General features: G+C 41.2%; 1 protein-coding gene across 3 annotated transcripts in view; it reads left to right on the top strand.

Moving 5' to 3' along the window:
* Positions 1-24,535, top strand: part of FRY (FRY microtubule binding protein) — a 330,073-nt gene that overhangs the window by 137,696 nt on the left and 167,842 nt on the right. The gene's annotated exons all lie outside the window — the stretch shown is intronic.

Raw genomic sequence — 24,535 nt, 5'->3', positions numbered from 1 at the left:
TTTAGGTACTGTTGTTTAAGGATTCAGGAAGTGAATTAGATTGGGTTTAACTTTTTCATCTTTAGTTTACTTCGTTTGGAATGTGTTTGCATAATATTTTTCTTCTTGGAGTAAACATTATGTCTGAGAAACTAACATGTTCCACAGCGTTCTTTTAATTAGAGGTAGACATTTCTGTTCCTTTCTCTGAGACAATTTAAAGGTCCCCAAACAAGAAAAATGGAAAAAAGTGTAAGCTGTCTTCATCAGCAAATCTTCATTGTGTGCCCAGGGTGAAAGAGTTTACTAGATGCTGATGGCCAAGTAGATGGACATTGTGTTTTTAGCTAAAGAAATGTATTCAATCAATTTTCAGTATTGTTGCTTTTTATAAAAAGACACTATTGCTCTTGTATTTTTTGGCAGAGGTGTAAGCTTCTGTGTCATTTCCTTCTCTTGTCTGTTGAAAAGTGCTTAGTAATTTTTGCCCTTGAATTTGTTTACTTACTGGACAATAAATGTGGGTAGATGCTGTGGCTTGTACCTGAGTCTAATGTAAATGTGTGTTTGGCATTTTGTTCTAGAGCCCTAGCAAGAAGAGGTGTTATTTTTGATATATGTGTAATATGTTTAAAGTCAATTCTGAATAAATGTCCCCTAGTATTTCTCTTACAGAAGTTGACTTTATTTAGAAAGATATTGAATCCTTTAAAAGCCTGGATTCATATGGAATTGTATCATGTCACGAAGTTGTATTGTCTTATCTCTAATATAATTAAAACTTATATGGGAGTAGCAAAGGTGATTTTTAAAAATTTGGAAGTATTGATTTATTATTTATGGGGCTACTCAGGAATCGGTATTTCTCAGTTGTCTTTTTAAAAGACTGAAACCTTCAGAATTCCACTCAGTTAGGCTGCGTGAGATCAGTTATATACCTTATAAATTAAAGTTGTACTTATGAATTACTGATGTCCAGATAGCTAACATAAATGGGGGGGAAAGGACAGGAAACAAAGATGTTCTACCAAGATAAAATATTAGATTTTTATCTTGTTAAAGATGTTTCTCCAGTTTAGCAATATTGTTCTTCATACCTAAAAGATGCTCAGGTCATATTCATTAATATTTATGGGTAAGTCAATAATTTTACTCAATTTCTGTTGCTTCGTGAGGTCATTTGATAGCATTTGCTCCTGGCTGGTCTTACTATTTTACTTTTCCCAAGCAGTGTTTTAAACAAGGTCAATTGGGTCATCTGTAACTTTTTCATATTTTTCTCTCAAAACAGAAAAAGTACAGAAAACAGTGTAACAGATGCTGTGCCTGTTGCCTCCTGCTCCTTTCCTCTGGTTTAAAATTTATTTTTCCCCAAAGTGTATCTTTTTATAGTTCTTTAAGTTATAATCAGTGGGGGGTAAATCACTCGGTTTAGTTTATCTCAGATGCTCGCATTTTCCCCTAAATTATCAGTGATATTTCAGCTGAGAAGAGACTTCTAGTTTCACATTTATTCTCCTTCTAGACTTTTGCCAATAAGTTTCACCACCTGTAGCACTGCTGTTGAACAGTCTGGTTGATTTGCTATTTGTTTGTGGATTATTTACTTTTTTCTCTGTCTGCGTTTATGTTTTTTTTGCTTTGTCTATAGCTTTCTGCAGTTTCACCACACTCTGTGTTGAGATGTGGATTTATTTCTATTTTCCTGTTTAGGACTCTTATGCTTCTTAAATTGAAGGTTCATGTTTTTCATCAGTTTTGGAAAATTCTTAGCCGTTAATTATTTGAAGATTACCACTTCTCCACTTTTCCTTTTTTTTCTGGCATTCATATTAGATACGCATTGCTCTATTACCTATCTTTTTACCCTTCTTTAATTATTTCTACCCCTCTATCTTGCTGCTGTATTCTGAGTCAATTCCTCAGGTCTAACCTTCAATTTATTAATCCTCTCGGGCTGTAGGGCTTCCCTGGTGGCTCAGTGGTAAAGAATCCACCTGTCAATGGAGGAGATACAGGTTCAATCCCTGGGTCGAGAAGATACTCTGGAGAAGGAAATGGTAATCCACTCCAGTATTCTTGCTTGAGAAATTTCAGGGACAGAGGAGCCTGATGGGCTACAGTCCATAGGGTCACCAAGGAGTCAGACATGACTTAGCAGCTAAACCATGACAACTCTTGGGCAATGTCTAATCTGTTGTATTATGTGTCCAATGCGAGTTATAATTTTGGTGATGTTTTATTTCTAGAAGTATGTTTTAAAATCTATTTAGGTGAGGATTTTTTTAATTTGAAGGGTTTCTTATGTTTAGAACTTCTATTGTGTGTCTTTGATCACCTTAAACATACGTTTTTGTTTGTGTCCTCTCTTAGGTTAGCCCCAGAATCTTCACTGTCCTGGGACAAATATTATATTAATTTCTTGGTTTGGGAATTTCTGCACCTGGAAGGTGATACAAATATAAGCCCCATACTCTTGTAAGACTTAAGACTGTGGTTTAAAATTCTTGGGGAGGATTTTGTTGTTTTTAACAAAGAACTGAGGCAGGGGCCATTGGAATATCTTCTCATCTTCTTGTGCCGGTACATAGATTTGCCCCTAGTCCACTGTTTCATTGTTTAGGACCCCACTCTATGTGGGCATCTTATCTCCAGAGCCCCACCTCTCAAGGTTCACAGCTTTGTTTCCTGTCCCCAAGTGGACAACAACAAAAAGCCTCCAGCATAATGAGACCAGTAGTCCTCCCCCTGTGCATCCACTGCATCACCTCCTATCTTTCTGCTTTTCATTTCCGTTTTCCTTTCATGTGAACTCATTTCTTCACTTAAAAAAATCCTATATTCCATTCACCATTTTCAAGTGTTTATAGCCTGTAAGCTTTTGCATTATCTTGGTCTATTATCCTGCCGGAGACCTCTACAGAATTCTTGGTTTGCCTTTCATGCAGATAAGGGCAGGGTGGGTCTTTGCATTGTGAGGTTCCTGTGCAAGCAGACATTCCCATGGCAAGATAGGGTGACCCCAAGATGAATAAAAGGAAAAGTGAGGGGATTGTCTAGTCAAAACTATGGTTTTTCCGGTAGTGGTATATGGATGTGAGAGTTGAACTATAAAGAAAGCTGAGCGCTGAAAAATTGATGCTTTTGAGCTGTGGTGTTGGAGAAGACTCTTGAGAGTCCCTTGGACTGTAAGGAGATCCAACCAGTCAATCCTAAAGGAAATCAGTCATGAATATTCATTGGAAAGACTGATGCTGAAGCTGAAATGCCAATTCTTTGGCCACCGGATGCAAAGAACTGACTCATTGGGAAAAAACCCTGATGCTGGAAAAGACTGAAGGCAGGAGGAGAAGGGGACGACAGAGTATGAAATGGTTGGATGTCATCACCAACTCAATGGACATGAGTTTGAGCAAGCTCCAGGAGTTGGTGATGGACAGGGAAGCCTGGCATGCTTCAGTCCATGGGGTCGCAAAAAGTTGGACACAACTGAGAAACTTCACTTTCACTTTTCACTTTCATGCATTGGAGCAGGAAATGGCAACCCACTCCAGTACTCTTGCCTGGAGAATCCCAAGGACAGGCGAACCTGGTGGGCTGCCGTCTATGGGGTCGCACAGAGTCGGACACAACTGAAGCGACTTAGCAGCAGCAGCAGCAGAGCGACTGAACTGAACTGAGGGGATTGTCACCAAGTCTTCCTCTTCTGGTCCTTCCTGATGAGTTTTCCCTAAATACAACCCTGTCCCTTTCATTCTCTTATTCAAAACCTTTGTTTGACACCCTTTTGCTCCTTGCTTTGACTCCAGCCTGTCCCTCTTCACCTGTGCATCCTGATGTCCTGTGTTACGTCCTTTCTGTCCGTCTGTATCCGCTGTGTTTCAGTTCTGTGCTTGCCTGCCACCGTGTGTGTAGCCCGCCGGCCCCTCTCCCTGGAATGCTCTCAGCTCTTCATCTTGCCTTCATCTTTCAAGGCCTGTCTCAAATGCCTCATCTTCTGGAAAGGTGATTTGATTTCTTCCCTGATTCTACACAGTTATACAGATGTGGATCTACGTACCTATAAATCTCTATCTGAACCACTGTACCATTATCTCAAGCAAACTGGCTTCATTAATTAAAAGTATCAGAAAAGACTAGAATAGAAAATGTCAGAACATTATAGGTTTTAAGGGTACATGTTGTTTTATGAAACTTTCAGTTGTGTGTATATCTACCAGACCTTGGTATAAAATGTGTATTTTTATGATGAGTAGAGGTGAAGGATACAGAATTTCTGCTTTAAGTTGAAGAAGCACTTTAGGAATTCACTAGAGGACCAACAGTTAGGACTGCTTTCACTGCTGAGGGTCCTGGTTCAATCCCTGGTTGGGGAACTAAGATCTCACAAGCCATAGGGAATGGCCAAAAAAAGAAAGAAAGGAAAAAAGACACACTTTACTAGCCTTTAAGTTCCTTACAGGCATTACTGTGTCTTATCTACACACGCACACATACAAATACACGTATATCCCCATGTCTAGAAAGTCTCCTTTATACACAGTAGACAGTAAGTGTTTTTTTTAAATGAGTAAGTATATGAATAAAAGGAATGAATAGATGAATGAGTGAAAAAATATTAATATGGTAGCTCAAAAAGAATGTAGGATCCTGTATGTTTCTCAGGGTCATCTTGCCAACCTCTAAATGGATAATAATGGATTTTGTTCTGTCCTTTGTACCCCTCAGCAGATGAAAGCCCACAGTCTGCCGAGTACAAGAGATGTCAATTCTTAGCCTTCTGCCTTGGGCCATCTAAGGACACTTCATTATTCACTGATACGGTCACCTGCTCCTACTTCATCCTAGCAGTGTGTGGAGAGGAGAGTCAGGTTGACTCTTAGCGGTCAGACTAAGCCTCAGAATATACACTCTCATTATCTCTGCGTCTCTCCATTTATATAGCATCTGTCACTAGGAGTCACAGGCAGTTACCTTCTCAATAAACTCTTTTCCAAAAAATCAAGACTCTCCAGCTTTTCAAAATTCATGAGACCCCATAATCTCGACTTTGGAGGTTTAATGGAAGAGAAGAGATAAAGCCGAAAACAAAGCAGCTTTTCATCCAGGCTGATCTGAATTCAAATCCTGATTCCACCTTTTTAGTGCCGGAAGGCCAGTCAGTCCGTCTCCTTTTTTTCTCATTTGCAAGAGCCTAGCTCATGGGTGGCGAAGGCAATGGCACCCCACTCCAGCGTTCTTGCCTGGAGAGTCCCAGGGACAGGGGAGCCTGGTGGGCTGCCGTCTATGGGGTCGCACAGAGTCAGACATGACTGAAGCGACTTAGCAGCAGTAGCAGCAGCAGCTAATGGGTGGATGAGAGAAGTCAGGGTAATAGGTGGAGCTCTGACATAATTCTTAGCACCTGCCAGATGCTCCGTTGTCACCATCACCATGATTCTCGTGGTTGCCTAGAAACTGGCATCAACTAAGTAAATCCCCTAATGTGTTTCTCTGGCAGGCATGCTGGTGCTTCCTCTCTGTGTTGTTCAGGAGTGGAGGCTTGAGCAGAGTGGTTGGCTGCCTGCTGTTGCCATGCCCTGTTATTGTCAGGTGGTTGTTCTGAACTCCACCTTGGCAATGAGAAAGGCATACCCAAAGCCTGTTTGGGCAGACCTGGTGTGGATTCTTTAGGGACTTGAGCTCCGAGAGGTGAGAGACAAACAGAAGTTTATATGACAAGGCAACACCCCTGCTCTCTCACCTTAGAGCCAGCAAAATATCAATACTTGAAGTTTATGCGGGTATAACTTGTGAGGACTTAGGGAATGAAACCAGGGAATTGAAGTGGATCTACGTAGAATGGTTTTCCCAGGCTTTCCAAGAGGAAATTTCATAGCGTCTTGAGGGTAGGGATCTGGGAGACAAGTAGGAACACTTCCATTGGGAAGCCAGTGGCCCAAAAAGTAAAAGGCTGGATTACTCAACTAAGTAAAACACGTTCGGAAAATTTCAAGAACTTTCCTTTCTCTCATTCATATATTTAAATTCGTTGAAAACCTCAGAAGGAAAAATAATCTAATTTTATTAGTCATCTAATCAAAATGATTTTTCCTGTTTTATTGAGATAAAATTGATATGTGACATTGTATTGGTTTCAGATGTACAGCATACCAATGTCATATATATCTTATAAAATGATCACCACAATAAGTTTAGTCAACATCCATCACCTTACATGGTTACAATTTTTGTGTGTGTGTGTGATGAGAAGTTTTTAATGTAATCCTATTTTAAAGGAACTTTTTGAAATTACTTTTTTTATTTTTGGCTGTGGTGGGTCTTTGTTGCTGCATGGGCTTTTCTTTGGTTGGAAAGAGCAGGGACTACTCTCTAGTCACGTTGCTCCGGCTTCTCACTGGGGTCGCTTCTCTTGCTCTAGAGCACAGACCCTAGGGTGCCTGGGCTCAGTAGTTGTGGTGCACAGGCTTAGTTGGCCCAAGGCATGTGTGATCTTCCTGAACCAGAGATAGAACCCATGTCTCCTGCATTGCCAGTCAGATTCTTTACCACTGAGTCACCAGGGAAGCCTGAGAATTCTTGAAATTTACTCTCTTCACAACTTTCAAACATGCAACTCGGTATTGTCAGCTATAGTCACCTTGCTGTATGTTACGTCCTCAGAACTTACGTATGTAATAACCAGAAGTGTGTGCCTTCAAGAATCTTCAACCACACTTCTCCGACTGCCTGTTCTGTCCACCCTCCTTCCTATAATTTGGCCAGTACACAGTACACGGGAAACTTGGTTTTTCATCATAGCTCTGCTACCTGCCTGTGCTTCCAACAAAGTCACTTAACTGTGATTCATCATGGTTTTTTCTTTCATGAAATGTTCACAGTCAAGCCCAGTTTTTCCTCTGGTGTACGTAACAAATGTAAGCATTAACTCTCCACATCTCTGAGTGAATAAGTCACATCCCAGTGCATCCACTCAGGTTAAAGCCACCATTGTCTTCGCCAGGAGCGGCAGTGAAGCTAAACCAGGTACTGAGCAGAGCTTTCATCTGGATCTATGGTCTATCAGCATAAAATGCCAGTAGGAAGAAGAAGAAATTCTGACTCACTTAAGACTTAGAAAGCAAGTGATTTATTCTCTAATTGAAACCTGGAAAGAGGAAAAGATCTGGATCACCTCAGAGAACACACCCCTTTCATCTTGTCCTTCATCAGAGCCTAGAACTGAGCAGGAGACCAGAGCTCGCCTTCCTGTAACATTCTGATACTTAAACACACTTTTGGGATGAAAATCCACGTGACATTGGGAAGGTTTTATTATTGGAATTGCTCAAGCCTTGATAGCCTCTGCTCACAAAACAGTTAATGGAGGAAATAATATCCCTGTATTGAGCTTGGAGCATAGGTGAGGGGGAACAGACAGTCATAGAGATGCTAACTGAGGGATGCAGGCAGGGAGCCTTAATAATCACATGATGGGATCTAACTTGTTAGTTTCACTGGTGGCTCAGATGGTAAAGAATCTGCCTGCAATGCAGGAGACCTGGATTCGATACCTGGGTCAAGAAGATCACCTGGAGGAGGGCATGGCAACCCACTCCAGTATTCTTGCCTGGGCAATCCCTATGGACAGAGGAGCCTGGCGGGCTGTAGTCTATGGGGTTCCAAAGAATAGGACATGACTGAGCAACTAAGCACAGCTCAGCATAGCTGGTTTGCTAACATAAGAGACACAAGTCAGGGAATTTCTGTTCAGTTGCTTGAGTTGTGTCCAACTCTTTGCAACTCCATAGACTGCAGCACACCAGTCTTTCCTGTCCTTCACTATCTCCCAGAGTTTGTTCAAACTCATGTCCATTGAGTCAGTGATGCCATCCAACCATCTCATCCTCTGTCACTGCCTTCTCCTACCCTCAATGTTTCCAAGCATCACAGTCTTTTCCAATGAGTTGGCTCCTCAAATCAGGTGGCCAAAGTATTGGAGCTTCAGCATCAGTCCTTCCAATGAATATTCAAAATCGATTTCCTTTAGGATTGACTGGTTTGATATCCTTGCTGTCCAAGGGACTCTCAAGAGTCTTCTGCAGCACCACAGTTCGAAAGCATCAATTCTCTGGTGCTCAGCCTTCTTTATGGTTCAACTCTCACATCTGTACAGACTAACGTACATGATTTCTGTTTTAATAGAAGACTAAAAATAAACTATGGGGCTTCCCTGGTGGCTCAGTGGTAAAAAAAAAATCCACCTACCAATGCAGGAGACATGGGTTTTATGCTTGGGTGGGGAAGATTCCCCTGGAGAAAAAAGTGGCAACCCACTGCAGTATTCTTGCCTGGGAAATCCCATGGACAGAGGAGCCTGGTGGGCTACAGTCCATGGGGTCACAAAGAGGTGGACACAACTTAGCAACTGAACAACAGCAAATAAACTAGAAGTAACACAGAAGAGTGTTTTGGGGTGCAAGTGTTTAAAGAATCCAGTTTGCCACTCTTGGTTGCACCCACATCACCAGCCTCTACTGAAGGTATCATGCCTCGAGATCAAGCCTGTAGGGACAGCAGTCACGGTGACCTGGCACAGATGTGGCAAGGCTGAGCAATTAGCTATTGACTGCATTACCACGTGTGAATGTGGTTCTAGGTTCAGGCAGCCCTGCCTGCTGACACACCTTTGTTTCTTGGCCCTGCGTCTCAGGCTTTCAGCTCCCCCTCTACCTGATGTCACAGACTGGCAACAGCACAGCTCTCCAGTTAACCCCAAACTGAGCAGGACACCGTGCTGTAACACTGACACAGGTGACCTACCACCAACAAACCGTGTGCGGAGAGTGGTTCTAGTAATTTTAATGAGTCTGATTGTGGCTGTAAGGAAGCATAGCCTTTTGTAAATGAAGTGCACACTCACCCAACCTCCTCTTAGGATTTCAGACCGGATCTGACAAGAGCTAAGAGACTAAAGTTGTTCTGTAGTCTATTTGTAGTTATAAAAGAGCTCTGTTTTTTTGTGCCTGTGGCCTGTGTATGGATTGAACATTCTGCTGTAGTCTTGTGTTTCACCTCTTCAGATACCTCAGTTGTCTGCTGATATCTAGATATCAGAAGATATAAAATCCTTTCATCAGGAACTTATTTTTTTAATATTTAAGGAATTTGTGAATTAGGAAATCCTGCTGTATTAATTGAAGGACAGAATTAAATTGGGATCTTTACATGGTGGATTTTCATGAAAACTATTATAATTAGTCATGCTTATAGCCTGATGAAGTGAAGTGTCAGTCTCTCAGTCGTGTCCAACTCTTTCGACCCCCAGACAGTAACCCACCAGGCTCCCCCGCCCATGGAATTCTCCAGGCAAGAATAATGGAGTCTGTTGCCATGCCCTTCTCCAGGGGATCTTCCCAACCCAGAGATCGAACCTTGATCTCCTGCATTGCAGGCAGATTCTTTACCAACTGAGCCACTAGGGAAGCCTGATAGCCAGTCAGTAACCTCAGTGTTGACATTTCAAGATAATATTTCATTGTGATCAGAATTTGCAAATTTATGGGTTTTTTTTTTTTTTTGCACTGTTGTATATGCCAGTCTGACAACCAGATGTTACACGTATGTCATCTAAGGATGTGCAAATGGCAGAAGGAGCACCTTTAGTATCTCTCTGCACTGTGGTTTCAAGTTAGCTTTCCAGAAGGACAACCGGCTAGTGTTTTTAGCCAAACTTCTCTTAATAGAGACTCACTTGCTTCAACAAACCTAATAAGGGAAATATGAAAAGAATAAAAATAATTTCTAGATTTACTTCCCTACTGTGTATAGAGATAGAATTAAAGTAATGCTGTTCTTAAAGGAGACTGAGAAACAATTCAGGTCAGATAAGAAATATTTGTATTACATTTGACAAAGTACTGGATTATTTTCCAAGTTATAAATAAATATATAACTTTTAAAATAGCTTTTTCTTAGCAAAGCAGCTCAACCTGGCACCCCTTACTTAATCTAGTAAGACTTTCACCAGGAATCTGAAAACTCACCCTAAGCCAGAAACAAAATACTATTAGTAGCTGAAACCAGACATAATTGTTGAAAGGTTGTGTTGGGCTGCTAAATGACGTGATCTTTCCGATGAGCTCACAAACTCACTTTTTTTGTGTGTACTGTTCAACTTGAAGTTTGTTTGCCTTGTTAGGAGTATTCTTGGATTCATACAGATGCAAAGTTGTTCTTTTGTGACTGTTAAATGGGCTTTTTCGGCCATGAAATGAAATTTAATATACCATGAGAGTAAAAGTTGGATTGAACTTTACAGCCAATAAACCATATGGAAAGTATCATGAAGTAATTAAAAAAAAAGAGCACCATAGGGCCTTTTATTTCAACTTAACAATATCCAGTTCAATTCATTCATGAGTGAGGCTGTAATTTTTATGGCCAGTGACTATGAGAAGATGATCGAAGTTTCTTCTTTTTAAGAATACAAAACCAGGGGAATATTGTTCCTCAAGTTATCTCCAGTCTAGCCTTTTTGATTATATGCTTAGTTTTTACTACTTATACAGTCATTGTTTTTAACACAAAAGATCATTTGAAAATACGTCATTTTTAAAGTGACAGAAAATACCAATAAAAGTAAGTTCATTAAAGTGACATAATAATTAAACATTGAAGGCCCATTCTTACAATCACTATGATCTAATACTGCTATGTTTCCACACAGCATTTTGCATTTTGACTTTCCTGAAAGTCATTGATAGTTTTAGGCAGCAGCAGTCTTCAGCACCATAGTAATTTTGACTGGCTAAAATTCTAAAAGTCATGCATTAACAAGCAGACATATGTTATTAGATATTTTTGATTGCCATTTACATGTATATCTAATATTTCCAACTTCAGTGATTCTTAAAAGTCAGCATTCCGTTTGACGGTATTTTCAAATTTTAGGAATTTCTACTCAATTCATAGGTTGTAGTTATAGAAGTTTGTGGAAGGTTGGGTAATATAATCTTTAAATAGTTTTTTGTTTGACCTAACATGTAAGTATTGCTGTTTTAAAACTGAGGTATGTTCACATACCATGAGGGCTTCCCTAGTGGCTCAGTTGGTAAAGAATTCATCTGTGATGCAGGAGACCCTGGTTTGATTCCTGGGTCGGGAAGATCCTCTGGCGAAGGGATAGGCTACCCACTCCAAGATTCTTGGGCTTCTCTGGTGGCTCAGGTGGTAAAGAATCCACCTGCAATGTGGGAGACCTGAGTTCCATCCCTGGGTTGAGAAGATCCCCTGGAGAAAGGAATGGCCACTCACTCCAGTATTCTGGCCTGGAGAATTCCATGGACTGTATAGTCCATGAGGTGACAAAGAGTCGGACATGACTGAGTGACTTTCACTTCACATACCATGAAGCCTTCCCTGGTGGCTCAGATGGTAAAGAATCCACCTGCAATGTGGGAGAGCTGGGTTCAATCCCTGGGTTGGGAAGATCCCTTGGAGAAGGGAATGGCTACCCACTCCAGTATTCTTGCCTGGAGAATTCCATGGATAGAGGAGCCTGGTGGGCTACAGTCCATGGGGTCACAAAGAGTTGCACACAACTGAGCAACATTCCTGTTCACTTTCACATACCATGAAGTTCATCATTTTGTGCAATTCAGTGAGTATTCACAAAGCTGTACAGTGTCCACTACTAATTCCAGAACACTGCCGGTTACTAGCACTTTAAAAGAGTAAGTAGATTTTGATCTACTTTTTTTTCAAATATTTACCTCTTGGAGTTTTTATTTTACTAGAAAATGAAGCCTTTTTTTTTCTTGGTTATGATAACTGGGTCATTTCAGTTTGAGCTGGGAAGTTTTGATTAGCTGCAAAAATCTGGGTATGTAATGAACATTATATAATGATGATCATGAGGATACTGCATATGAAATTGCCTGTTTTGTCTCATGAGTAAAACCAAAATTCAAGATACTTAATGGACTGTGGAACCTTCAGAGGAAGGAATATGCTTACCCATGAGTCAAGCCAAATTCTGATTCACAAATGGCCAAGTGGCAGCATTCCCTGTACTCTTCAAGCTATTTTTTATCAGAATTGTTTTTTATCAAGTGGTTTTTTATCAGAATTGCCTCCCCTCCCTTTGGTCTCCAAGAAAATGAAATGCCTTTCAGACAGATGAGGGATTCTTCTCATTCACTCAGTGAAGAGGTTTACTTTAAATCAGTATCATTAAAGTACAACTTATATACAATAAGATACAAGGGATTAAAATCTATGATTTGATGAATTTTGACAAATTTGCACACCTGTGTCAGCATCACCACCATCCAGATACAGAATGTTTCCGTAATCCTTAGGAGTTCGCTGAGGCCCTGTGCGGGCCTATACCATCACCCAAGGCCTCAAACAGCTATTAATCTAGTGGCCTCGAGCAACTCTTGATCTATGTGGAGGTTAATTCCCAGTTTCTAGACTTTTATATAAATGGAAGCCACATAGGGTGTACTCTTTTGTGTCTGTTTTTCACTAAGTATAGTACATTTGAGGCAGTATCCATTTATTATTCTTTATCAGTAACTCATTGATCTTTATTGTTGAGTAGAATTCCATTTAACGTATATACTGTGAAGAGTCAGACACAATTGAGCAAATGAAAAACAACCACAACCACGATGTGCTCATTAATACTTAGTTACCTTTAAATGGTCTTTGGGTCAAAACACAGTGTTTGAGTAAAATTTCGATCAATGCAAGTCTTTTTTTTCCCTTATTCTTTTTAAGATTCTTTCCCATTATAGCTTGTTATAAGATACTGAATATAGTTCCCTGTGCTATATAGTCTATCCTTGTATTTTTATCTGTATTGTTTAATACATATAGTAATGTATATATGCCAATCCCAAGCTTTTATTATCCCCTCCTCCCTTCTCATTTTGGTAACCATAAGTTTGTTTTCTGTGCTTTTGAGTAACCAGCACAAGTCTTGATTTTCGCAGGTCATGCTAACAATTCTAATACTGTATGTTATATAAGGTGTTGTGATAGTAGCTGACAGACAGACAGACAGCGCTGTTTAGCTTCCAAGTGCAAGTGATTATACTTGAGACTATTCGTTGTACAAAGAGGAATAAGACAGGGTTTTATAAGAATAACAACCATTTGGGGGCTTTCCTGTCATGTTTCAGATGTACTAATTTTAACCTTGACCCTAGCACATAGGCAATAATAATAGTAGTTCCTCCTTCAGTATAGTACCTACTGAGTGCAGGCCCTGTTCTTAATGCTTGAATCACATCAACTCACCTAATTTTCACATCAGCATCATGGGATCGGTAGGTACTCTCATGCCCCGCTTCACATACAAGGAAGCAACTTGTCAAAAGTCACACAGTACGTGATGGGGCTGGGACTCAACACACACCATCCTTCTCCTGGAGCCTTGCTGTTAACCACTGTACTCATGGCCTCCGCAGTTTTTTGGTCAGAGAAGCTGAACTTGGGAGATTGAGTAAGATGTACCAAAGGTTGTGTAGTTGGGGTTAATGTCCTGATTCAAATCCTAGTTGGACTTCAAAGTTCAAGCTCTAGTCAACTTGAGGAGGAAAATGTATGAGAATAACCAGGATGGCTTTTGTTAGGTACCTAAGAGCTAGAGAATAGCAAAAGAGCTATGTAAGAGTGAAACCTCTGTCATTTCTTATAGGAGTGATCAGGGAAAGTGTGGTGGAGTAAATGAACCTTGCACTACAGGTACAATTTTTTTGACAAGAGGTGGTGGTTAGTCTGAAAAGAGTATGTGTGAGTGTGTTTGTGATGTGGTGGTGGTGGTAGTGTTCAGATGCTAAGTCATATCTGAGTCTTTGTGACCCCATGGACTGCAGCATGCCAGACTCCTCTGTCTTCTATCTCCCGGAGTTAACTCAAATTCACATCCATCGAGTCAGTGATACTATCTAACCATCTCATTCTCTGCTGCCCCCTTCTCCTTTTGCTTTCAATCTTTTCTGACATCAGGGTCTTTTCCAGTGAGTCAGCTCTTCACATCAGGTGGCCAGCGTATTGGAGCTTCAGCATCAGTCCTTCCAGTGAATATTCAGGGTTGATTTCCTTTAGGATTGACTGGTTTGATCTCCTTGCAGAGTCTTCTCCAGCACCACAATTTGAAAGCATCAATTCTTTGGCGCTCAGCTTTCTTTATGATCCAACTCTCATATCCATGTGTGACTACTAGAAAAACCATAGTCTTATCAGAAGATAAATCAGAACATGATTGATTTCACATTCCCAGCAGCATCCCTGGTTAATGTAAACATTTGAGGAGAAAGACCAGCCTGTGAAGGACACAGAGAAAGGATATCTAAAGAATTCGGAGGAGAAAAAGTGGGGGGATGGAAGGATTTGGGTAGAAAAGGGAATCAATAGTGTTTCGCTGCAGCTAAGAATTCCAAAAAGAAAAGTGCTGAGAGGTAGCCACCAGATTTATTGTTTGGGAAGTCACTGGGCTTCTAGGGGCATTGTTTTTAGTGGTGACACAAGGTCAGATTGCAGGTAGTTGAAGAAATAGTTGGAGAGGAAGGGAAGACTGAAAGTGTAGACCACTCATTGGAGAACTAAGGTTGAGAAGGGAGTAGAAAGAAAGCAGTCACCAGAAGTGGAGGTGTGGTGGAGGCGGACACTAAGATGAAAAGTTCTAAGTGAGCACAAGAGCCAGGAGAGCAGGGCAAGGGAGACTGACCTTTGGGGAGTGAGGAGCTGACTGATGGTGCAAGGTCCCAGAGGAGGCAGGGAAAGATGCATCCACATGTAAATGTCCACTCAGTGGAGGTGGCATGCACAGTTGGGATGTGTGTGTGTGCTCAGTCATGTCCGACTCTTTGTGACCCCGTGGACTGTAGCCCGCCAGGCTTGTGTATCCATGGGCTTTTCCAGGCAAGAATACTGGAGGGGGTTGCCATTCCTACTCCAAGGGATCATCCCAACCCAGGGATTGAATCCGCATGTCCTGCATTGGCAGGCAGTTCTTTACCACTGTGCCACCTGGGAAGCCCCTGCACAATTGGGATATGTTGGGACAAAAAAATTCAAGATACTAACAAACTAGAATGTAAGCCAGAAAAAGACGAGAGAAGGTAGCATCTTAAATTTCTTGGTAGCTGCTGTAGTTAAAAAAAAAAAAAAAGGCTGTGAGAGCTTCTCTTTTGTTCAATTAAAATGAATATTAAGTTTGTAGCCAAATTTAATTGAGGTTTCCCTTCCAGTGTTCAAATAATGGATTTGTCCTTGCAACTGTTAGGTTTGGCGGAGAAATTGACTTCTCTGAAATGCGCAAAGCCAGCTGCAAATAGAACAGATTCTCTCAAGAGTTTTTTAATTTTTAGGACAAATGCCAAAATATTCCTCCGGATTTGAATCTACCTTCTCATTTCACATCCCAGGGTACTAGGCAGCATCTTACTTGCTGGTGAAAAGTAGAAGTGTTAGTTGCTCAGTTGTGTCCAACTCTTTGGGATCCTATGGACTGTAGCCCACCAGGCTCCTCTGTCTGTGGGATTCTCCAGGAAAGAATGCTGAAGTGGGTTGCCATTACTTGCTGGTACTGGTAGCTGATTTGAGATGCTCTCTATCATTTTCTTGATCTCAGGATTGTTCTCAATATTTTGGGTAAGAATCAGCATTTATTTTCTTGTCTCAAGAAATCCATTTAGTAACCGAATAGAATGAAAGGAGAACCCAGTTTTATCTGTTCCTGTAAGCCCCTTCTTTTCTTCCAAGGAGCAAGCGTCTTTTCATTGACTGCAGCCGTGAAATTGAAAGATGCTTGCTCCTTGGAAGAAAAGTTATGACCAACCTAGACAATATATTAAAAGGCAGAGACATTACTTTACCAACAAAAGTCCGTCTAGTCAAAGCTATGGTTTTTCCAGTAGTCATGTATGGATGTGAGAGGAGATCCAACCAGTCCATCCTAAAGGATATCAGTCCTGAATATTCATTGGAAGGACTGATGCTGAAGCTGAAATTTCAATTCTTTGGCCATCTGACACAAAGAACTGACTCGTTTGAAAAGACCCTGATGCTGGGGAAGCTTGAAGGCAGGAGGAGAAGGGGATGACAGAGGACAAGATGGTTGGATGGCATCACCGACTCAATGGACATGAGTTTGAGTAGGCTCTGGGAGTTGGTGATAGACAGGGAGGCTTGGTGTGCTGCAGTCCATGGGGTCACAAAGAGTCGGACATGACTGAGCGACTGAACTGAAGCCCCTTCTTCCATTAGATCTGAATGGTTTTAATTAGCGCTCATGAATTCTTATTAGAAACCTAGTCAGGTTGGCATGAAGTAATGCTCACTTTTACCTGTGGATGAACTGAGGGCTGGGTCTTCCGCTATAAGTTCAGTGATCCCTGCAGGCATCAAGATACAGAGGTTATCTTCAAGGTGACTCCAAGCCCTGGATCCCTGATCACCCCTCATGTAGGGAGAGACTTCTGGGGGAGAAATGGCCAGTATTCTGAACTGGGACTTCTCGGGCTTATGCCTTAGGTCTGTTTCCAAGGTTGGGTCAAAGTTGGCACAAATAATATCTGATGGGGAAAAAAAAGCATGTCAGACATGAGGATATTTTGAACCCCGTTTTCTTTGGTTTGGCCTGAGGAGGGCGCCTGCCACTGCAGGTGGTGGTTCTGGATGAAGTGCTTGAGTGGCATTCTCTGCTCTGAAAGGGCCAGCTCACTGCTCATCACCGCCCCGTCCCGTGTTCTGGTAAAGGAGAGAGATCCCAACTGCAAAAGTTCAGCTCTGAAAATTTTCTGTTAACTACTTCTGTCAGTTCAGTTCAGTCGCTCAGTCGTGTCCGACTCTTTGCGACCTCATGGACTGCAGCGTGCCAGGCCTCCCTGTCCATCACCAACTCCTGGAGTCTACTCAAACTCATGTCCATTGAGTTGGTGATGTCATCCAACCATCTCGTCCTCTGTCATCCCCTTCTCCTGCCACCTTCAATCTTCCCCAGCATCAGGGTCTTTTCAAAGGAGTCAGTTCTTTGTGTCAGATGGCCAAAGGATTGGAATTTCAGCTTCAGCATCAGTCCTTCCAATGAATATTCAGGACTGATATCCTTTAGGATGGACTGGTTGGATCTCCTTCCTGTCCAAGGGACTCTCAAGAGTCTCCTCCAACACCACAGTTCAAAAGCATCAATTCTTCGGCACTCAGCTTTCTTTATAGTCCAACTCTCACATCCATACATGACTACTGAAAAAACCGTAGCTTTGACTAGATGGACCTTTGTTGGCAAAGTAATGTCTCTGCTTTTTAATATGCTGTCTAGGTTGGTCATAACTTTTCTTCCAAGGAGCAAGTGTCTTTTAATTTCATGGCTGCAGTCACCATCTACAGTGATTTTTGGAGCCCCCAAAAATAAAATCTGTCACTGGTGAAAGTGGAAGTCGCTCAGTCCTGTCTGACTCTTCTGACCCCTTTGGAATTATCCAGGCCAGAATACTGGAGTGGGTAGCCTTTCCCTTTTCCAGGGGATCTTCCCAACCCAGGGATCAAACCCAGGGTTTCCTGCATTACAGGCAGATTCTTTACCAGCTGAGCCACAAGGGAAACCCAAGAATACTGAAGTGGGTAACCTATCCCTTCTCCACAGATCTTCCCAACCCAGGGATCGAACTGGGGTCTCCTGCATTGCAAGTGGATTCTTTACCAACTGAGCTATCAGGGAAGAACACACATACATATTATAAAATCTCACTGATGATGACATCAAAATCCTAAGTCAGTGATGCATAAATGTGTTGTTATACAAATGTACTACAGCTTCAAGACTGGAGAAGTTTGGTGTGTGTTGTTCTTTTTTTTAAATTTGGTTGTTTTTGTAGCATCCTACCGTTAAAAGGGTTCCTCTAAATTACATAATGAGAAAAAGTTGTAACAATGTTTTTTTTTTAAGAGAAAGGGACAATTACCCTTTATAATATTTCTTTTCTCCTTTTTGTGATGCAGCTTTCTAGTTATACTTGGAAGCTTCCAGGAAGCTAAAATTAAAGGTTTAATTAATGTTAGTGGGGTGGGTGTTGCCCCAGGAAAAGAGGTGGGACTTAGTTTCAGCTCCTGCACATTATGCACATATTAATTTATTGAAAGGTATTTTAATAGTAGTAATAACTCTCAATCATTGAGTACTCTGTGTCACTCATCTTGCATTTCTGTGAGGTAGGGTGGCATTGTGTATCCTTACATTACCTAAAAGTTAACTGAAGCTTAGAGAAGTTAAGTGAGAACCACTGAGAGACCTCAGAGTCAAAGTCAAATCTTTCACAATCCACAGTCCATGCACTGAACTCTTACATAATAATTAAAAGACATTAAAATAGCATCTCATAAGCAAGGTTGGTGGCATGTGTAACAAATTGAATACATTCATATTAACTCCAGTGGCATTGCTGAATGACGTGTTTATTGAAATTTCTCTTAAGATTAGTAATAATTGGTAACATTTGAAATTAGTGAAGTCCTACCTATGTGGGGCACATTGGGGATTTTGGGGGGCCACTAAAAGTTCAGAAGTAGAAAGTTATTTACTAAATAAGCCCCTTGTATCCCCGAAATAAACCACCTTTTGATAAAGGAGACTCTAGACTTGTCTCACTGCCATGTGCGAGGCACTGCTGTTGCCATCTTTTCTGTTACTTACAGATTACAGAGAGGTCCAGTGTGGAAGGACTGTAAAATGAAAATGTAGCTAGCATGCACTGAAATTGTTTGGAAATGGAGGTAGAAGTCAGTGGCCTTTTTAGGTGGGTATGGACACAGAGACCTTTTAGAGTTCATGTTTTCTTAAGAGAGGGAGAGGTTGGAACATCCTGAGGTGTGAGAAGCACAAACAGGGACCTTTCTCTTTTCCTTTGGAAGTGCTCAAAACCCCTACTGGTTTCTTCGTGACAGGCAAAATCCCTCTTGGATGGATTGGGACAGCAGTGCTCTTTGATTCAAGGGAAGCAAACTTGAAGAAAAGCCCACAGTGCAGGCTGAGAAGGGCAGTTTGCTTTTCACACGGCAGGCAAGATGCTCGCCACCCAGATCCTGCCTAGAAATGGGAAGAAATGGAGGGGGTTTCCTTCTGCAGCTCCATTAGGAAAAGATAGAGAGTTGCTTCCCAGATGGCACAGTGGTAAAGAACCTGCCTACTAGTGCAGGAGACGCAGATGACTAGGGTTTGACCCCTGGGTCGGGAAGATCCCCTGGAGAGGAAATGGCAGCCCACTCCAGTAGTCTTGCCTGGACAATCCCATGGACAGAGGAGCCTGGCCGGCTACAGTTCACGGGGTCGCAAAGAATTGGACACGACTGAGCACACACAGCACACACCAAGAGTTAGATAAATAATGTCAAAACCAGTTTTAAGTGCCTTATTCCATCTTAGAAAGTGAGACATTATTGAAAAAAAAAATTTAATGATAACCAAAATGATACATCATGATACCCTGTTTTTAGTTTTTGTTTTTTATGGAAAATTTCAAACGTGGACTAAAGTGGGAAGACTGTGTAATGAACACTGTGATCATCTCAGCAGTCACCCCTTCATGGCCCATTTGTTACATCCCCAGCACCTCTCCCCAGTAGTATTTGCAGGAAACGCTAGAAACCATTTCATTCAGTCTCTAAGTGTATCTCTAAAAGATTGATTCTTTTTTAAACAAGACCATTGCAACACCTAAAAAGTTAAAATCATCTCACAACATCGTCAAATATCTAATGTGTTCAAATCACCGATGGTCTTGGGAATCTCCCCCTTTTTCTTAAAGGATTATTTGCATCAGAATCCAGATCAGATCCACATAGTGCAATAGCCTTTTTAAAAAAATCAATAGGCTGGAGAGTGTGTGGAGAAAAGGGAACCCTCTTACACTGTTGGTGGGAATGCAAACTAGTACAGCCACTATGGAGAAGAGTGTGGAGATTCCTTAAAAAACTGGGAATAGAACTGCCATATGATCCAGCAATCCCACTGTTGGGCATACACACCGAAGAAACCAGAATTGAAAGAGACGCGTGTACCCCAATGTTCATCGCAGCACTGTTTACAATGGCCAGGACATGGAAGCAACCTAGATGTCCATCAGCAGACGAATGGATAAGGAAGCTGTGGTACATATACACAATGGAGTATTACTCAGCCATTAAAAAAAATACATTTGAATCGGTTCTACTGAGATGGATGAAACTGGAGCCCATTATACAGAGTGAAGTAAGCCAGAAAGAAAAACAACAATACAGTATACTAATGCATATATATGGAATTTGAAAGATGGTAACGATAACCCTATATGCGAGACAGAATAAGAGACACAGATGCATAGAACAATTTTATGGACTCTGAGGGAGAAGGTGAGGGTGGGACGTTCTGGGAGAATAGCATTGAAACATGTATATTATCATATGTGAAACAGAACACCATTCCATGTTCGATGCATGAGACAAGGGCTCAGGGCCGGGGCAATGGGATGACCCAGAGGGATGGGATGGGGAGGGAGGTGGGTGGGGGGTCCAGGAAGGGGAACACATGTAAACCCATGGCTGATTCATGTCAATGTATGGCAAAAACTATTACAATATTGTAAAGTAATTAGCCCCCAACTAAAATAAATAAATTTATTAAAAAAAAAAAAATCAATAGGCTCCACCTCCATTTCTCTTTGCACCTTTTTACTGAAGTAGTGTCTTTCTTTACGTCAGTTTCTTTCCATCTGGATCTTGCTGATTGCATCCCTGTGATTTAGTGTAACATATTCCTCTTACTCCTTCCCTAACTCCTGTATTTCCTAAAAATTGGAAATGTATCTAAAGACTTGATTAGATTCAGGATTTTTGTTTGTTTGTTTTGTTTTGGTCAAGACTGTTTCATAGTGTTTGCTTCCATTATGAGGGACAGCATCCATTTTGCTCTCTTTGTCCTGTCTGCAATCCCTCACATTCAGTGCTAAGTCTCTTGATGTTTTGGGTTTGTTCAGCGCTTCTGTTCACTGTCAACCCAGTGAGCTGGAACTTCTGGGAAAGGTCAAGTTATAGGCTAAGGTCTCCCAGCTTTGGACCACTAAGAATTTTCTGGGATTTGTCACCCCCAAGGTTTTGGGTTTTTTAGAATGATTTTTGAAAAACAAAAGTGTCATTCAATTCAATTAATGAACCTTTAGTAAATAAGTAAATTTGCACTAAAATACAGAAAAAGCATACAAAGCACACTGTTCTTACTGGACAAATGAGACCATTATTTTGAGCCTCCTCCATCATAGTCAGTTTCTACTTGTTCTTTAAGTACCTGTTGTTTATTCTGTTAATCTTGTTTTCCGCCTGCCATGCAGGAGACCTGGGTTCAATCCCTGGGTTGGGAAGATCCCTTGGAGGAGGAAATGGCAACCCACTCCAGTATTCTTGCCTGGAGAACCCCATGGAAAGAGGAGCCTGGTGGGCTACAGTCCATGGGGTCGCAAAGAGCTGGACACGACTGAGCGACTAAGCACAATCTCATTTTACTGCTTATTTGTTGCTTTTTGAGAACCACTTGGTCTTGACTGTGTACACGTTGGATTCTTACAGACCTTAGGTGGCATGTGCTGATCTACAGGAGAACCTTAAGCAGAACCATGCCTCTGCAGTTCTCTTTTCTCAAGTGGGCATGAGCCTATCAGACTGCTCTGTGTTCAGATGACTCTCTTCTGAGCTTGAGCAAGTTTGTTTCCCTTCTCGCTTTCATTCTCCTTTCCTTTCCTTTCTTCCCTTTTTCTTTCTTCCTTTTCCCTCTACTTTTTAGCCAGTATGAAACTGTCTTCCCCAGGTCTACTTTTTAACCTCTTGACACTGCTAAAATCTATGCTGATGCAAAGATAACTTTGGGAATGTTAAAAGGCAAACTTGATTCTCTGTGTCCAAAGGAATCTTTCCAAATGCATAGGGATACATTCATCTAATGGAAGTGTGTGTGTGTGTGTGTGTGTGTGTGTGTGTGTGTGTGTTTGTGCGCGCGTGCGCGCAGTCGTGTCCGACTCTTTGCAACCCCATGGACTGTAACCCGCCAGGCTCCTCTGTCCATGGAATTTTCCAGGCAAGAATACTGGAGCAGGTTGCCATTTCCTACTCAAGGGGGTCTTCCCGACCCTGCATCTCCTGCATTGCCAGGCAGATTGTTTTAATACTGCACCACCTGGGGATAACTATATTCATCTAAGAAACTTTAATAAAAAGTTTCAGCTCTGTACTAGGAGTGTAGGGAGACAGATAAGTTACAACACTGGAAATGCTGGCAAGAATAGATGCAATCTAAGTGCCATGTGACAATGAACAGATGACTCTACTTGGGGAAAGTGGGGAATAGCTTAATCCTGGAAGTGACATTTAAATTAAGTCTTCAAAGAATATGATTAAGACAGCATATTTGTGTAAGAACAGTTCGGGAGAACTCAGTATAAAGATATGTTGTTTTACTGGGGCATGGAACTCAAGTAATAGGCTAATGGACTTGACTTAGGAGTATAGCAGTAACTTAACAGAATTACTATCTCCTATGTTTGGGGTTTAAGTCTTTTGTGGTTGAGAATTTCTTAAATATTTCTGACATTTAAAGAGGTCCTCAAAATGGTGGTGAAGATTGAACAACGTTGCAGAATTGTACGCTTAAAAATCATTAAAACGGTCAATCTTGTGTCACTTGTATTTTGCCACAGTGAAAAGTATATTAAAAAGTTTATTACAACACATGCCAGTAAGAGGATCTCTTAGTTGGAGAAACTGGGCATCATCAGCCTAGAGATATGATTAATTTGGCATTTGTTTAGCCATTGTCAAGCCACACCCTGCCCTGTGACTTTAAGTGTTGGGAAAAAGAGAGGGTCCTGCATTTCTGCAGCTTATAATAGTCCCTAGGGGTGGCCATCAGCTGATCACTCTTGGGTGTGTATTTGTACAGTGTGATTCTGCTGATACATTGTGATGTGAGTTTACTCTGTGGTAAGTGCTATGAGAGGGTACATAGGCAGAGCTTTGCAGGCATGTGGGGCAGGTGTTAGGCGAGGACTCAGTGAAAGGGTTCCCTGAGGAAGTGACAGTGGGCTGAGGTTTGACCAGTGAACAAGCCCAGGTAGTACTCGGCATTTCAGCTTCTTATCCCCATTGGTAGGAACACTGTGCTGGTCAGCGTTCCCCCATGAGTCTCATTTGACACCACGGGAGCCCTCGATTACTGTTGAGTGATGAGTAAATAAAACAAGGAGTAGAAATGTTTCTACTGGGTTTGTTCCAAAGATGTCTGTGGAACCTGGCCCCACCTGTTTTCACTTCTTTGGTTTCACATTTGTATTTTGTTTTACAAAGGACTTCAGATGACATTAAAACATGGGAAATGCTTCACAATTTATTTGCTGAATTGGTGCTCTCATACAATCAACTGACTCTGTCTCCTCTTTATTTGTTCTTCTTTGTTCTCAGTTACATTTTGATATCTGCTCTCCCACCTGTGTGTTCAAAATAATATACTCTGAAGAGAAAGTGTTTATTAGCCCTTAAGAACACAGCAGTCTCTTCATTTTTGATGAGCCTGCATTTTGAAGCTGTGTATTTTGCAAATGAGACAGAGCAGTTAATTCACACAGTTCTCAATTAAGCTTCATATACCTGGACTGAGCCCATCTTTTTAAGAACAGAGACCCTGGGGGCTGGGGGTGGGGCACACATCCGCCTTAGGTGTGTATCGTCTTTTCAGTGGAGGAGAAGATTGGAGAAATGAGACAAGGAAAGGGTCCATGTGATCAGCAAAATGTGAATGGACATTTTCTAGAACATCTACATTGGCTCAAGTAAAGCTTTATTTTTTGATATATAACTTTTTGCATGGTTTATAATCTTAAACCAAATTTGGGTCAGCGTTAACTTCCATATATATCAAAGAAAGATAAGGATAAATAGTTATAAAATGACCTCCTGAAAGGTCAGTGAAGGCTTCCTAATGTAAACAAAGACATCACGCTTAGGAAAATTTGTGTAGACCTTTGTCACTACCCAGATTATTTTTGCTGAGATTTGAATGTGTCACAAGTCAAAAGATCATGCTCAAAATTCACCAGTTACACCTAGTAACTGTGTGATTGGTAGGCTGTTCCTAAACACCAGGCCAATAGTTAGGTCTACAGTAAATTCCCTACATACGGACTTTCAAAGATGTGAACATGCCCTTGTATACCAGCTGGTATACTGTACTACTGTAGTTTTCAAGGTTATATAAGATATAAAATGTTTCCTTTATTTTCTGTTTGTTTTTTATGTACATGTTATTTGTGTGACAAGCATTATAAACCTATTAGAATACAGTACTATATAGCTGATTATGTTAGTTGGGTACCTAGGCTAACTTTATTGGATTTATGAACGCTCTCTTGGGGTGAAACTCATTTGTATGTAGAGGACTTAATGTATTTTGTTTCTAAATCGTGGGACCTGAAATAGTGTATCACTTTCAACTTTTTATTATCTGTGAAGTTCTGAGATAGGTACTAAAATTTCAAACAATTCCCTA

Source organism: Giraffa tippelskirchi, chromosome 12 (assembly GCF_054371585.1).
Source record: "Giraffa tippelskirchi isolate mGirTip1 chromosome 12, T2T-mGirTip1v1.2.pri, whole genome shotgun sequence".
NCBI classification, from domain to species: domain Eukaryota; kingdom Metazoa; phylum Chordata; class Mammalia; order Artiodactyla; family Giraffidae; genus Giraffa; species Giraffa tippelskirchi.
The sequence above is the reverse complement of the archived record's forward strand: the minus strand, read 5'-3'. Positions and strand labels throughout refer to the sequence as shown.